The 16,657-nt window shown below is 38.7% G+C and overlaps 1 protein-coding gene across 5 annotated transcripts in view; it reads left to right on the forward strand.

Annotated features, from left to right (window-relative positions):
• Positions 1–16,657, forward strand: part of EFCAB11 (EF-hand calcium binding domain 11) — a 139,251-nt gene that overhangs the window by 21,087 nt on the left and 101,507 nt on the right. The window lies entirely within an intron of this gene.

Genomic DNA, 16,657 nt, shown 5'->3' on the forward strand with positions numbered 1-16,657 from the left:
AAGAAAAAAAATTGAAGCTTTATTAATGTTTAACATGGAGGCTGGTTCCCTTGTGTTCAGACACAGGTTACACATGGGTCTTAAGTTGTCTGTAGAGTGGAAGTTGCTTCATGGTGTCCCCTTGTTCATGTGCTTTCAGAGTTGTTGATCAATGTTACAGTTCATGCATCCCTGATAGAGTAGACATAATGGTTGTATTACGTCCTTTATTTAGACAACTCCTGACAATATGGGCAAGTGGCTTAAATGTAGTTTCTGTTAGAAAGCTGCAGGTGAAGGTCATATAAACAGCACGAGCATGAGCTGACGTGACAAGACGGCAGAGCAGAGTCTTCTCTGAGTCTTTGTGTGAGCTCTTCCTCAGCTGTTCCTAGGTGTATCTGTTAGTGGTCCCTATTGCAACAAGAACCAAAAAACCCCAAATCACAAAACTCAAAAAAAGAAAGCACTGTATTTCTCCCACATGAATACAGGCCGTCTGGGGCTGACTTGATGGCAACACGGTCATGAAAGACCCAGATACCTTTCCTCTTACTGTTCAGGCTGCATCAACACTAGGTGTCTCCCCTTGCTGCAAGGTGGCTGCTTAGATTTCAGCCATCACATCTGGATTCCCGCTTAGGTCAGAGGAAAGGGAGTTGAAGAGATTCTCTTCCTCTTAGGGCTATCCATTGTTCCTATTTACATCCTAGTGACCTAGACTTGGTTTCAAGGGGGAAGAGACTGAGAAGTGTCCTCTTTGCTCTGGGTAGTCATGTGGCCTCTGAGTTTCTGATAGAGAGGAAGAAAGAGTGAGTGGATAGTAGGAACATAGATGGAGGAACATAGATGTTCCCATTTGAGATAAAAATAATTTCATGAAATCTGACTAGAAGCCATCCCTGCTCCATAGAAATTATCAGGCAGGTCATTTGAAATAAGGATTTGCTCTCACTGTCAGTAACAATGACCTTTATGAGTTCTTTTACTGCAATATTCGTAAGCAAGTTATCGAGCATGCTATTGAAGAAAAGCAAAGGAGTTAAAGCCAGACCTAGACAGAATGTTATAGGACGCTATTACTTAGTTGATCCTAGAATAATGAGACTTTTGAAATATGGTAGCATCTTTGTATATACTTTGTGATGATTAGTAATGAGCATCAATGTATTTCTTCTTCACGGAAGGAAAGAATAGAGAATTGTTACTGCATTTTTCTTTTAACAAAAGACAAGTGTCCATGTTGGCTGACCTTTATATGTCAAACAGTTTCAGTAGGTACAACCTCATAGTTTAAGTGTACTTTTGAAAAATACATTTAAATACAGCCCTTCCCTGTAGAAGCAGTGTTTTTTTTTAATAGAATTTATTTATTTATTTTTTTAAGATTCCATCCATTTATTTGAAAGACAGAGATCACAAATAGGCAGAAAGGCAGGCAGAGAGAGAGGAAGGAAAGCAGGTTCCCTGCTGGGCAGAGAGCCCAATGTGGGGCTCAATCCCAGGAGCCTGGGATCATGATCTGAGCCGAAGGCAGAGGCTTTAACCCACTGAGCCATCCAGGTGCCCCTAGAAGCAGTGTTTTTGTTTTTTTTTTAAAAGATTTTATTTATTTATTTGACAGAGAGATCACAAGTAGGCAGAGAGGCAGGCAGAGAGAGAGGGGAAGCAGGCTCCCCGCTGAGCAGAGAGCCCAATGCAGGCTCGATCCCAGGGTGCTGGGATCATGACCTGAGCTGAAGGCAGAGGCTTCAACCCACTGAGCCACCCAGGTGTCCCATAGAAGCAGTATTTTAACAATGCATGAGAAACTATTTCTCAAAAGAAATCTATGCTTCCAGGAGAGCATTTTTGAAAATGAGTGATTGGAAGTGTGATTCTGTTTTAAAAAAATGATGTGTGACACTTACGGAAACCCTTCACATCTGCATGTTCAATAAGTTGAAAGGGGAATGTCCTAACCAACTAGAAAAAAATCTTATAAAGTTTCAGTGGTTTTAGAGCACAATTCCTAAAGCTATAAAAATTCAATAACTTTAGTAAGCTTTCAAGAGCAACTAATATCAGAAGAGACAGATATATACTAGCTGACTTTCAGTTCACAATTACAATAAAATAATAATTGTTTTAAACCCTCAAAACACCCCTGAGCCTTTCCCTTATTGGAAGATGGAATTATAAATTAAGAGACTGAATGTCATGAGGCCCTTTTCCCACTTAGGTCCACATATTTTCATGAGGTATCTCTGACAGCCATTAAAACCAAGTATTAAATTGCTCAATCACAAAAGATTAAATTGAGATGTATGGAAATTATAAAGTATATTAAGTCACATTATTTTTATTAGTATTAATAATTTCTAGTGACAGCAAAAATCATTTGTCATTAATAAATAAAATAGTGTTATCTTTAATTATTTAGAATTTCTATATTATGCCTTATAATGTATATACTAGATTAATATAGGGGCATTTGTGCATATAACCTGTAAATAAACATATGAAAGGCCCACAAATCTTATACTTCCTAGGATTATGGATTGAAACAGTTTGGAGACAACAGCTGCCAAACAAGGCATTTTAGTTAATTGAACATGCCCATTTTAAACACTCATTTTTATTATTTTTAGCACCATAATCCCTAAACTAGAATTAATGATGCATAACAAGTATTAAATATAGTTATGAAACCAAGTAGGGAGAGAAAAATAGTTCCTCAAAGTATAGATTGAAGTAGGCCAGAAACACAGGGATGTCTGCCTTCCACACAACTCTGTTTCAGTGGTTCCAACAATATTCAAGACTAAGGAAAAAAAAAATCAGATGCTAAGGCTATTAGCGATACAAAATGACATGATGTTTCTAAGGTTGGACATTCGCTCTTTGTCAGCTGGAGTAGCATTTGACTTAATTGACCATTGGGAATGGAGTTCATTTCCTAGGTCCACGGTTACCCAGGAGAAAGCTGGTATCCAAAGACACTAGAAGAAGACCACTAGAGAGGGAGAATCCTAATTAGACAGAGTCACCTTTGGTGTGAATGACTGAAGTTTTCATTACCTTCAATTCAGTGATGGCCATATTCTTCCTGAAGAAACCAAAAAAGATCAGAAGTGGTTTCTTTCAGAAGTATTACATATCCATATTACACCTTAATTTTTTTTGAGCCATATCAAACAACCACAACAATAAAACCAACCAACCAAGCAAAACAGCCAATTCAAAAAGACAGACTCGAGGCAGAAGACATCAAAGGATCATTTTGCTTACAAGTGGGTGGATCATTCATTAATGCATCCCAAGAGCTAAATGAGATATTTTTCAAAGATTTGTGAATTGCTGCCTAACTGCTCTGGGAATGTTTACATTATTGATTTTATCATGAATAAAAGCTGTATAGTTTTAAAAAATACATATTGTCAGGTTTTATAATACTTACATTTCTAATGTGTATATGTAGTATAACATTTATGATGAGCAACCATAATCTCTTTCCTTTTTTATTTATTTGTTATATTTATTTGACAGAGAGAGAGAGAGATCACAAGTAGGCAGAGAGGAAAGCAGGTTCCCTGCTAAGCAGAGAGCCTGATGCGGGGCTTGATCACAGAACCCTGGAATCATGACCTGAGCCGAAGGCAGAGGCTTAACCTACTGAGCCACCCAGGCGCCCCACCATAATCTCTTTCATTTTAGTTCGACAGTTAGGTGGATTCAGAGCTCACTTCCAGGCCTTGTGCCATAGTTTCTGCTTAGCTGAAGTCTGTCATCTAGTAGGGATCATGACTGCATTTCCTGGTGTCTTTCACATTTCAGACTGTTCACAGGGGCCATTGTCCTTGAATAAAAATATATAATGAATTGAACATTAACATTTTTGAGCCAGTTTTCCTTGAGAATGCTGATTATGCTTATGTTGAAAGTCCTTTTAAATTGTCTATTAGTTTCTATTTCATTGGCTTGTTTTGCTCACCATGTATCTTCACATACTTTCCTCAAAATCTGTTCTTTGTACTATGTCCAGTGCGGCTTTTCTTTTTGTCTTCTATGGTTTTCTTTCTCTTTGACATTTCTTTCATATGCTGATGTTTAATTTCCTTTTGTTATTTTTTAAAAATTTAGTTAAATTTTTTTTTCAGTGTTCTAAAATTCATTGTTTATGTACCACACCCAGTGCTCCATGTAATATGTGCCCTTCACAATTTTGTGGTACTATTTTATCGTATCTTCCCTAAACCTTTCTGCATCTACTTACAACTCCTGTTTTATGGAGGTGTTTGCTTTATTAGGGAAACGGTGGTTTTGAGACTTTATTTTTAATGAATGATTTCTTGGGGGCTGCTGATTATAGCCTTTTTCATATAAATTAAGTAAAACAAGTTTTCTACCAAGGGAAGGGTTTTGAAGAACAAGTGAACTTTCTTAAACCAAGAGATGATATGTTACCCAAAAAACAAAGACAGAAATTGGTACTAGTTTATTTACCTCTAACAATATCCTAAAATGTTTAACACGTGGATTCAAAATTTGAGATTCCTTTCAGTATTTGAAACTTTGCTTTCTACTTAACAGTTGATAATCATGATTTGTGTACTGAAATTAGGCTATATCAGAGGTGGTATTTTGTTATTCAGAAGTTCTTAGAGAATCTTTTTCTTTTTTTTTTTTTTTTTAAAGATTTTATTTATTTATTTGACAGAGAGAAATCACAAGTAGATGGAGAGGCAGGCTGAAAGAGAGAGAGGAAGAAGCAGGCTCCCTGCCCAGCAGAGAGCCTGATGTGGGACTCGATCCCGGAACCCTGGGATCATGACCTGAGCCGAAGGCAGCGGCTTAACCCACTGAGCCACCCAGGCGCCCCCCAGAGAATCTTTTTCTGAAGTTTTTTTTTTTCCCCTACCCACTCCAAATGCCAGAAATCCAAGAGTTTTGAGAACTGAATAGTTTGTACAATAGAATGAATGTGAGATAATAAGCTGTTCCTAGCACTAAAAATTTTAAAAAATAACTTTCTTCTTTAATATTATTGGCGCTTACAGAAAATTTTATAGTTTTTTTGTTGTTGTTGCTGTAGTTTATAACATTCAGAAATCTTCAGTGCCTCTAACAGGTAAGGTTAAAACTATTTAACCTGGCTCTCCAACATCTGCTTCCTTTTCACATTCATCTTTCATTAGCCCCAAATAACTGTGTTTCCTTTGGCGTACTGCTTGTTCTTTGAACATGTGATGTGTATTTAAACTTCATTCTGTTTCCCCTGCTGGCAGTGCCTTTCTCTACTTCCTATCTGCCCAGATTAAGACCTATCTTTCAAGGTCCCGCATGATAAAATTTTCTTTTTCTTTGTATTGAACAGTCTTACCTCCTTCTGCTAAAGTTTGTTAGTATTTATGGTTGTATTTTTTTTTTTCCACTTACTTGATAAACATAAAGGCAGTGTTCAGGATTGTCTTCGGAAAGATGCTACAAGCTCTTTGAGTTTATGAACTTATTCGCAACTTCCACTGTCCCTAGCATGGTGCCTCGTGCGTTGTACTTACTTAAATAATTGTTGGTTCATTGTGACTTACTCTCAATGTCCAGTGACAGTGAAATTCTCACTTTCAGGTTTTTGTTTTTTTTTTTTTTATGGCTTAATTTACTTCTTCTAAACTAGAAAAAAGTACTTTAAAATGCAATCAGGAGTTTTATAGCCACATATGGCTTTCTCTTCCATTTTTCTCTTTTTGCATATGGTTTTCATGAATTAATTTCTGATAGCCTCTCTTTGCTTCATTTTGGGGTCACTTGCAATTCACGATTTAGCCTCAGCTGTTATTAAGGAGCTGACTTCATGCTCTTTCCTGACTTTGCCCTCCATCAGCACCCTGTGGTATTTCTGGCAGGCCTTTTTCTCTGCGTGGCTATATTTATTTCTCCATGCCTAGGAGCTTTCCCCAGCTCATTGTAAGCACAGATTTGCACTTGCCTACCACGTGTCAATTGGCAAAAAGCTCTGGGAAGCTTCTGTTTTACAGCCATGAAATGAAATGTGGGTATGCCGAAGGCCCACTCCCTGACCCACTGTCTGAGGTTCTGAGTGCGCAGGCAGATTGTCAGATTACTAATGTAACGTGGAAATACTGAGGCACCGAAACGCTTTCTAATCATGACAGGAGACATTTGAGGTTATATATGATATTTTTGGTGTAAGAATCTCATTCCTCATATGATGTTGGGAAGGTCAAAAAACCAACCTCTAACTCTCCTCTTCTGGATATTAAAATTTGGTTGACAATAAGAGCATCATGACTTGTGGATGAATATGTTTTTAATGTTAGAGTTGCAGTGGGGATAGGGGTTTAGGGAGTGATGAATATTTTCTTGGGAGAAAGATCATATACGTCTCATGTCACAGCCATTATAGAGGAAAGGGTTGTCATGAACTTGGGTAGAATGAACTAACAGACTCTTCTGTTATGCTGAATGGAAGAGAGTCTTACAGAGCCAAGGGACCTAAAGGAAAGTGATTTAAAATAGATGGAGCCCGGTGTTGGGCTCCATGCTCAGTCTGGTCGGGATTCTCTCTCCCTCTCCCTCTGACCCTCCCCACTTTTCTCTCTCTCTCTCTCTCTCTCCCAAATAAATAAATAGAACATGTGTGTGTGTGTCTTTAAAGATAGCATTTATTTTTCAATTCATTCTCATCTCTTTTGAAATAATATTCCTCACTATATTCTTTAGCTTTCTTTAACTCCTTTCTGCTGGTAGCAAACTTGTTGCACATCATTTTCTTGGACAAGAAAAGATTTCCCAGTCATTTGTGCATCAGAATGGTTCTCTTATAAATGTAGTCATGTGACCTCAATAAGAGCACAGCTATTATAGTGAGTATGTACTGTGATGAATATGATTATTGATCCAGAATTATCTACATGCTTCTGTCTATAGAAAAGTATTTTTTTAAAAAAAGCCTAGAAATCATATCTCATTCTTTGTAATCATACACAAAGAGCTGTTACAAGCTATAGTTGGTTGTATAAGTATAAGGGCCAAAGGAATTGACTTCTTAAATTTTCAGTTTTTATTTTATAGATTTTTGTATCTTCTTGGCAGTGGTAATGCCTTAGTTTTTCTTTCTTTTTTTTTTTTGTTTCAAAATTATATTATCAGAGATTTCCTTTTCTGATTATCCTCTTGCATGTGGTTCCTGAATGGGCAGTATCAGTGTGTAAACTGTTCAAGCTGACCTCAGAATTTCATTTCTTTAGGATTTCACATATATTGAATAAAACTGTACTTTAAAAATCCAACTATAGAAATGTATTCTAATCATTTAAGGAAATGCCAGTTTTTCAGAGGGCTTTTAATTGATTTTGTACTGTGGACACAAAGTATATCCTTGCATTTGAAGATTGTCTTTTTACCAGTACAAACTTAAAGTTGGTGACCTAGGAGTTGAAGCTCAGCTACTTGTCAGGAAACAAGCAGAGAAGAGTGAGGACCTCTTTCTATAAATTTTCAAATATAATTTGTTATTTTGGTTTCTTCAGTTCCACTCCCTTAGTTTATATTATCAAGGATATATTATTTGATCAGAAAGAATATTTAATCTCTTTTACATTTAGGATGCCCAGATTTTGTAGTCCTGTTTTACATAAAACCCACCCAGATGCAAATTCTATTCACCTTTAAGACCTAGTTGTTCAGACCGTTCTTATCCTGATAGCTGGCCCTACCCTACACCCTATTCACTGCCTTGCAACCCGTAGAAGAAAATTATCTTCACCTTCTGCTTTAAACTCCTAATCTGTCATAAGTATCTTCTTTTTACTTATTCATAGTTATTTATATACATAAAATCCAGTATGGGAGCGTGAGCTGGCCCAGCAAAGTGTTCGAGCTCATGCTCAGGACAGTATAACGCAATTTCGTATGTGTTGAATAGATGACTCCATTTCCTGTAAATGAATGGCTTTGTAGCCAAGGGGCTTTCTATTCTGTAAGTGTTGTTGTCCTCTCTAAATGCTGCCCGGGAGCCCTGTGAAGGTCACAGTGGAGCAGTCAGCCCCAGGACTGGGAAGCAGGAGACCTGAGTTCCAGTTCCAGCTCTGCCACTTACCTGTCTTCCCACAAATTACTGAGCCTCTGTGACCTGCACTTTCCTCATCTCAGAAATGAGGCTGTTGTGTTATATGATCTGGCAGGCTTCTTCTCATTCCAGAACTCGCTGGTAGGGTTATCTATCATGGAGAGTGCCATGGCGGTCTTCTTTATTTTCTCCGTGTATCACAGATATTATTCAGAATCCACCACCGCATGAATACAGATGTGGTCTGTCAGTGTGACAAAGACTGCTCTCAAGAGGAAATTACTGGCTTTGACAGCTATCCAACCCTGGGTTTAGTTTTTGAGATGTCACTATAACAAGTGTTATGGCCAGTGTATCCAATTCCTCATCTACATATATGGTTGAATACGCTGTTCTTGCTGTAATAGCATGAGGGCTATTTTTCTTTTAATCCAACTGTCACATAAGATACTGCTGCCACGGTTTCTTTCTTATGACCAAATGTTACTAACCCTTTCAGTCATCCCTGAAGTTATTAATAGCCACACATCATGAATGTATTCATGCCATTTTCCTTTATAGAAAAAGGAATCGATTTCTTATGTTTTTCTTTTGTCATAGATAGCTAACTCCTGGGGAAAATAATCTTGATAATATTATGTTGTGTTAATAAAACCAGAAAAGCTTGTACTTAATAAAATGAATTTGGATTTTATATGAGATATTTAAATTAACATTATTTTAAGGTGTGGAAAAAAATAGGCTCAGAATTAGGAGTTACACTTAGGAGTTTTAGTAGTCTTCCTTAAATATATCCTAAAAATCAGAAACAAAAAATTTCCAGTACTGTGTTTTTATCTTAGTGACATAATGACTCATAATGAGTTTGCCAGCTCATGTCTAGCCATCTTGTCTACCAATCTCCTACCCAGTCATTCTCCATCAGGCTATCTTGAATACATACACACTTGCCATTTAAAGAGTATTCCAATGACCAATAGCATCAGCACCAAGGAGCTTATTATCAGCGATGCTGAATCTCAGGCCCCCCTCCAAACATAGAGTCAGTTGTGTTCACTTTAATATCCCTGGGTGGTAAATATGCACATTTAAGTTTGAAAATCCTTGGCCTGCTTTTCTGGTTACATTTTGGATGAGGGAAATTAGCATTACTTTGTTTGTTTGTTTGTTTGTTTAAGCATTACTGTTTAGTTGTCCTTCTTGACTTCAGTAGTTTTTCATTGCCTACCAGATGGCCCCTAGGTTCCTTGGTCTGACACACAAGGCCCCTACACACAGAGAAACCTCGTGTACCTTTTTAGCATGTCTCTCAGATTTCCCAAGTCAGAAATTCTACTCCACCATTCTGATCTGCCTGCCACATACTGATCCTGTCATTTCTAGCATTTTCACTCATGCCAGGTTCATTGCCCTCTCTTCTCTGACTACCCCATCCACATATCTAAATGGCATCCATTCCTTAGAGCTTAGCTAAACTCTCCTAGGTAGCCTGCCCTGATCACTAGCCCAGAAAATTTCTTTCCTCTTCCTTAGAACTCCTATAGCACTTGCCACATTAAGGCATCTAATAATAGTAAACACCATAACACTGGCAACTAACATAAACTGAGTATTTACTGTGTGCCAGGCACTGTGTTGAATGAATCCTTAGAGGATCCGCATGGGTTAGGCCCTGTCTATCCCCATTTTATAGAGGATGAAAAAGTTTGGAGAGGTCCAAGAATTTGCTGAAGGGTCTCTTGCTGGTGAGTAATGGATCCAAGACTCAAACTCAGGCAGGTTGACTACTGAGCTTGTGCTTTTAATCACAATTCAAGTTGCTTCTCACTTCTTTTTAGCAGGATAAGCATCCCAAGGGCGGGAACCATGGCTTTATTCCCCACTGTACGGAACATAAACATGACAAAGTGAGGCATTTTCGCTCCACCCAGAAATGTTCTTGGTAAACCAGTTGCATAATTAAATAGTTTGCCTCTGTTCATATAAATTGGTTTGGTTTAGATTGTTAAACTTGAGATTTCATTTGGTTATCTGTACTATATACAAAAGGAACTGTTTACAAAAATGTGCAAAAGGAAGCTGATGTAGCGTTCTATCACACAAAATTATATCAGGCATCCCGGTTCAGGTTGTTTTGATAAGAACCCATGTGTTACACATCTTGTCTTTGGAATTACATCATAATCGTAAAGTATTTCCCCAAATACTGTGAAAGCAAAAAATAATTTTAAATTGAGAAATGGGGTTTGGTAGTTGGGCCTGCTCCTTGTCAATCTGTGTCCTAGAACAAGCCGTTTGCCACCTTTCTGCAATGCATCTACCTCCTCCCCAGAGCACACATATCACAAAAATGTCTCTCTCCCATCAAGTGTAATCTGAGAGATTCAGGAACTCTGGGTCCATTTTCTTGGATCCCATTGTTTAGATCCCCCATGGCTTGCTTTGATCTTCCGACTGCCTATCCCAGAATGGGACTACGTTCTCTGTTGAGACAGAGACTGCTATGTCTACTTGGCCAAAGTGTTTGGACTATCTGAATCCATCTTCTGTACAGTTCCCCAGCCATGGTCCTGTGTAATTCCAGAATGCTTTCCTTTCCTTGCTCAGATTTGGGAGAGCTGTCACTCAAGTCATGTCACACTCTCGTTGGCATCCAGGAGAACTTTGTCTCCTCTATCTTTGATTTCCTATTTCAGGGATAGCAAATTGTTGGCACGAGTGCCATCAGCATCTCCTCCTCCCATGGCCTGCATGCCTCTGAAGGGTCTCAGAATTCTCGGCATCACACCCCAAGTCAGTTCATTAGCATTGTCACACATGATCAGATTGACTTGCTCTCTGTCATCATTGTACCAAACCTCTCCATCTGCTCTGCACTGCAGGTGAGCTTGCCTTCTGCTTCATGGAGATGGTCATGGCCTCTGCCTGGGTTTTCTTTCCTGCCTCTTCTTCACCTCAAAGTTCTCAATTTTCTTTCAATTCTAGTTGTAAGGAATAGGATCTCTCTCTCTCTCTCTCTCTCTCTCTCTCTCTTTTTTTTTTCTCCTAATTCCTCTCCCTTTATTCTGATCTCATCCCCTCCCTGTTTTCTAATGTAAGACCCTTCTCCATCAGCCATTTCCTCTCCTTTTATAACTTCCAGACTGTCTACAGACATACTCTAATCTCCTAGCCTAGAAAGCTGCTCCCTTGACCTAAGTCCCTCCAGGTAGCTTGCCCTGCTTTTCTCAGGTTTCGTTCTTGTCATCTTCTCTGGGTGTTGAGCACCCTGCCAAAGAACCCTGTCCTTGATGCTCATGCCCTCCCCCCTCCCTCCAGCTTTCCTGGCATTGTATCATTCCAGTGCCAGTGATGGCAGCTCCCATTCATTAAGCACCTGCTAGCATAATCTTACTGAATCTGTGCAGTGATGCTACACATCAGCTATTATTCATACCCATTGTACAGGTGAAGCTGAGCTCTGTTATCCCTAACTTCAAGCAACAGTGGACCTAATTCTCAATTATTTTAACCTTTGGCTTAGGAAACTGACAAACAATAAAAATACTTTATTTGATGACAGTCACACTGCTGGTACTTGTTAATGGTCATGTGTCTTTTTAATACTTCCAAATTTTGTCTTTTGATTTAAGAATACCACTGCCTAATAATGGTAGACTGAATTTACAGTTAAAATAAAAATGCCTGAACACATTTAGCATTAAGTATCATTCCACCTGTGTGGTAACAAAAATAAAAGTTACAAAATGCATTTCTCAACCCAAGTCAATATTATTGTTAAGGTTTCTTGTAATCCATTCATGACTTCAAATAAAAATCTTCTCTGCCTTGGAGATGGCATATTCAAGGCTCAACCCAAGGAGAGGTGAGGGCAGTAGAAGAGGCACACTCTTCCCTTTTTGCAGAAACCTACCTGTGTTTGATGGAGAGAGTGTTCAATGAATATATGAATGAATGAATGAATGAATGAGTAAACAAAGGATTAGAATAAAGTTTGTTAAAGTTTGCATCTTCAAATTATGTGTTAAATTGGGTGGAGCATCTGCCTGTCCTTAATTTTATTTGAAACTATCACAGATTATCTTCCTTATGGGGCTTTCATTTGCAGATTTAGATGCAGAGGGCTTAAAAAATATGAACTTGACCACATATTTGTATAGAGATTTAAACTGCTGTCAGAAAATTATTACAGTAGTTTTAAACTCTATCAAAAAGCTTTTAATGGAACTCTGCCATCAGAGTCCAATTCATTTAATTAAATGGAACCTTCTTCTTCTTTCTCTCTTGTACATTGCCTTATAGAGTAGTAGAAAAGTTTCTGCAGTGACCAAATTTGCTATAATGTTGGTGCCATTCATTCTGTTAGTTACAAGTTGGTCATGACAATAACTGGCTGGATGTTCTTTTCATGGACAACTTATATTCACAAGTTGGTTGTTTGGGGGAAATTGTCAGACTTAGTTCTTCGGGGTTATTTCTTTTCAATGATTCATTGTACAGAGATCAGATTTGAACCCTCACGGCTCAGTTATGCTATATGTATAGTTACCCATTGTTAGATGGGGTTCAGTTAAACAGGAAGGAACGATAAATGGTGGAATATATTTACTTGTCAGATGGCAGCATCCATCTTGGAGTCAGGAATCTTGGTGGAAAACTCCAAAGTTCTTAAAAGTGCAATTACCTCCTCAATCATTTTTATTCCCAATTAATGTTTGATATAAACACTATAGGCTAGTGTAGTATTCAGTCCCATTTAGTTTCCTCTCTATTTTATTTTCTAATTTTCATTGTAGTTCTTAGTCTTTGTTTTTTGAGGGCGAGCTTATGGTATAATAAATCAAATTAGTTTTAGTGGGTAGATTTAGTTTTCTCTAATGATTTACTAACCAAAATATACGTTCTTCTTATGTGAACAAGCCAAAGTAGATTACTATTTATTTGACTGACAAGGAAAGGCATTTCTAATTTTATTTAGTAGCTGAAGTAAATTCCTTTACCGCAAATTAAATGTGAAATAAATGTATGATCCTCTCTTAATGAACAAAGCGGGTTGAGAGCCAAACAAACTTGTAGTAGATCTCTTTAACCAGTTGGTGGTGCTAAACACTCTGATAAGAAACTAATTGGAAAGAGGCAGTTAAGCTGAAGCCTTTTTAAATAAATGTTATTTTATTAGGTCTTGAAAAATTAGTATAGAAAATATATGCTCAAATTATTACATCTTCTCAGTTTAAGAACCAAACCAAATCCCTTTGCTAGACAGCAGAATACATTGCTAGTAAACTCCTATAAAGATGTCATTGGCTCTCATAGTGTTCACATATTGGAAATTACATGGTTATGTGACATCTTGCTTCATCCTGGAAATGGCCTTTAGCCTGTCATCTGGGGAATTGAAGTATGGGTGGTAATGTATGCTGGAGTGATAGACCTGGTTCTATTTAGGATCTGAATTTAGAATTAAGAAATACTGATTACTACTATTCGTTTTTTTAAGATTTTATTTATTTAAGAGAGGGAGTGTGTGTGAGCAGGGGGAGAAGCAGAGGGAGAGGGACAAGCAGACTCTGCACTGAGTGTGGAGCCTGATATGGGACTCAATCCCAGGACACTGAGATCATGACCTAAGCCGAAACCAAGAGTCAGATGCTTAACCAGCTAAGCGACTGATTGGTGCCCCCGATTACTACTATTTTTTACTACCAGTGTGCTTTTTTAGGGCTAGGGTTGTTTAACTCTTTTTAACCCCTTGGTTTTTTAGTGCCAAAGAAGTCCAGTAGAGCAATAATCTGTTGCCCGAATGTGTCCTGAGATGCAGTCAGAAGCCTAGGGAGGCCTTGGGAGGCCTTGGGATCAGGGAGAGCAGGTTTTGAATTTTGCTACACACTTCCTAACCATCACCCTGTAGTCACTTCCATAAATTCTTTACAGGTCAGCTTTCCCAACTTATAAAACAGGGATAATAACCTCTTTTCTGCAGAGTTGGCATAAGCATTAAATGAGATAATGAGTGCTCCTTGGGTGTTATTTCCCTGCTCTGCCCTCATTGGCGGCAGAGGCTGGGACTCAGTCCTTTGGAGCCCCTGCCCTACCCCTGGGCTTAGCTAGACCTGAGGACCAGGGGTCCTCTTTGTGTCTGATAATGCCTCATGCTCCACAAATGAAAAGATATTTCTAGGTTGTGAAGTTCCACAGGGATTTTGTAGACTCCTAGACTCATGGAAGAGAGATTCAGATAGTTTACCTGGCTTTCAAATATTTGCCTCTCTATCCTGGTGATATTTGTCTGTTGGTCAAAATCTGCCTAAACATTGAACACTAGGGAAGGCGATACAAGATTGCTAAAAGGTGTAGCAAAGGTGTTCCTCACAGCTGGTTTTCCACTCATTTATTTGTTTCACAAACTCTCACCGAGCATTACTGTTCCAGCCATGAACCCCAGAAGAGCCTCCAACCTTTGCTGAGTGCTGCAGACTCCAAGCAGTGGAATGCTCCCCGCTTGGCAGGAACTGATAGGCAGCCCTCATCTATGCAACAGGAAGATTATGTAAATTTAAGTATTCTTTATAATGTTATAGAAATCAGGTAGAGGATTGTGCATTTTTAAAAACTCTGATAATGAAATTTGTTTCATTTTCCACAGCATATTCTGTATTTAGAAGATTGACACATGTTGGCAGAGGCTTCACTGTGATGATAAAATCATAAAACAGTATTCATTCATAGTGTGGCTATATAAGAGATGTATTTTTTTAGAAATGGCACCGCTAACATTGTTGGTTAGATCTCACTGATTTGGATTTTTGAGACTTAGAGATTACAGAATCGTGGCCTTGGATGGTGGTAGAGACGTCAGAAATCACGTCCACTGTCTCTCTCCTAGCTAAGAAAATGGAGGTCAATGAACTTAATAGCTTCCTCAAGGTTACACAGACCTGGATCAAAACCCAGGTCTCCTGACTCCCAATTCAATGCCAGCGTATTATTTTTCTGCCCTAACTTCTACAATGAGGAGCCATTTTCAGTGTAAATAAAAACCAGTGTGTGTCTAATCAGCCTCCCTAAACTTTCATACTAAACCCAGAGCATTATTTCTGCCCAATTATCAGAATGAAACTTTGTATCCAAGACCATTGATGAAGATGCTCCCACATATGTTTCGGAGCAGAGCTAAGGAGAGGAGCAGGGAGGCACGCAGCTCGCAGTTCTTAGAACACATGAGAGCCTATGTCTGTTACCCCTACTGAAGCAGGCAGGGTTTTCATCCCCTCCCCGCTACCCCACTTCCCCTGCCTGCCTCTCCTGCCCTCTCCTCTCTTCCTAGATGAATGACATCCTATGCCACAGGTGTATTAGTAATTTCTGAGTTTGTTCCCCACTAAAAATGACCTCATTGTCTTATGCTTCTTTTCCATACTTATACAGTAACAGGAAAATAAACCAGCTCTGAGTACAGCCCACAGCAGAAATCTTGTGCTCTTTATGCAAGTTTGATTTATAGACGTGTACTGCAGAGCGGAGTGACTATGAAACATTCATCTTCCCATTGCTAGTTGCCATGGAGATCAAGTACACAGAGCAGTGTCATTCCAGTCCTGGTGATGCCTGCAGTAGTTTATCCCTTTGTTGTTCTTGTTTCTTAAGCAACTGCCTCGCATTCTTTCATCATTACAATTAATCATGCACACAAGTTTTTATCTTTCATCTCAAATAGAAAGTACTAAAAATGTCTGACAAAAATAGGGAGAATTTAAATATTCTTGTGGCTTTAAATACGCATTTGCGATTTTCCCCCTCAGTCCCATTGGAAAATAGGTCATGTAGGGAAAAAAAAGCACATATTAATGTACAGAAATTTCAATCAAGAAAGCAATAGAGTAATCTGAGCAAAAAAGCAATGCTTACGCTCAGGAAATCTTAAGGAGCTTCAGACTCTCAGGCATCCCAATGCTTGGAACTAAATAAGTCTGCATTTGAGATAATGCGAACCCCAAACTGCCCCTGAGCTATATATGATCAACTCTCCTTTTGTTTTGTTTTGTTAGTCTCCTTACAGATTTGAACAACCTGAATATTTGCTGGATAGATTACAGTGGATTTTAGGGTACGGGGGCTTCTTTCTTTAAAGATTAATAAAGTTCGAGTTTTTTGTTTTTTGTTTTTAACAGAGTAAGGAAAAGGAATTCTGTTTAATCTTCCTTGTTTTTTGCCCAGTTTCACCTTACATGGTTCATGCCAACAATTAATAAGTGTTTGCTGATTATCTGCCTTCTTTTATTGCATTTCTGGCCAAGTCTGTTGGTTAAGAAAGCATGTTTGGAATAACTGCTCCTTTGCTTATTGGCTGCGAGACCTTTGAGAAATGTCTCAGTTTAGCTTGGTTCCTTTTTCTGTAAAGTGAACAGCTGTAAAATTAGGATAATAAGGGGTTGTGAAGAGGGTTCATTCATGCAAAGTGCCTAGCTGTATGCCTGGCCTAATAGGAACACTCAGGCAGGGGGCCTGCGGTAGTGGTGGTCATGGTTGTTACTCCTAGGATGACTGCTCTTACGTCCAGGACTACGCCAGGCCAGAGCTGAGCTCTAACCCAGGGAGTGAGGCTTC

Source organism: Mustela putorius, unplaced genomic scaffold (assembly GCF_011764305.1).
Source record: "Mustela putorius furo isolate JIRA1106 unplaced genomic scaffold, ASM1176430v1.1 tig00000129_pilon_pilon_pilon, whole genome shotgun sequence".
In the NCBI taxonomy this organism is placed as follows: domain Eukaryota; kingdom Metazoa; phylum Chordata; class Mammalia; order Carnivora; family Mustelidae; genus Mustela; species Mustela putorius.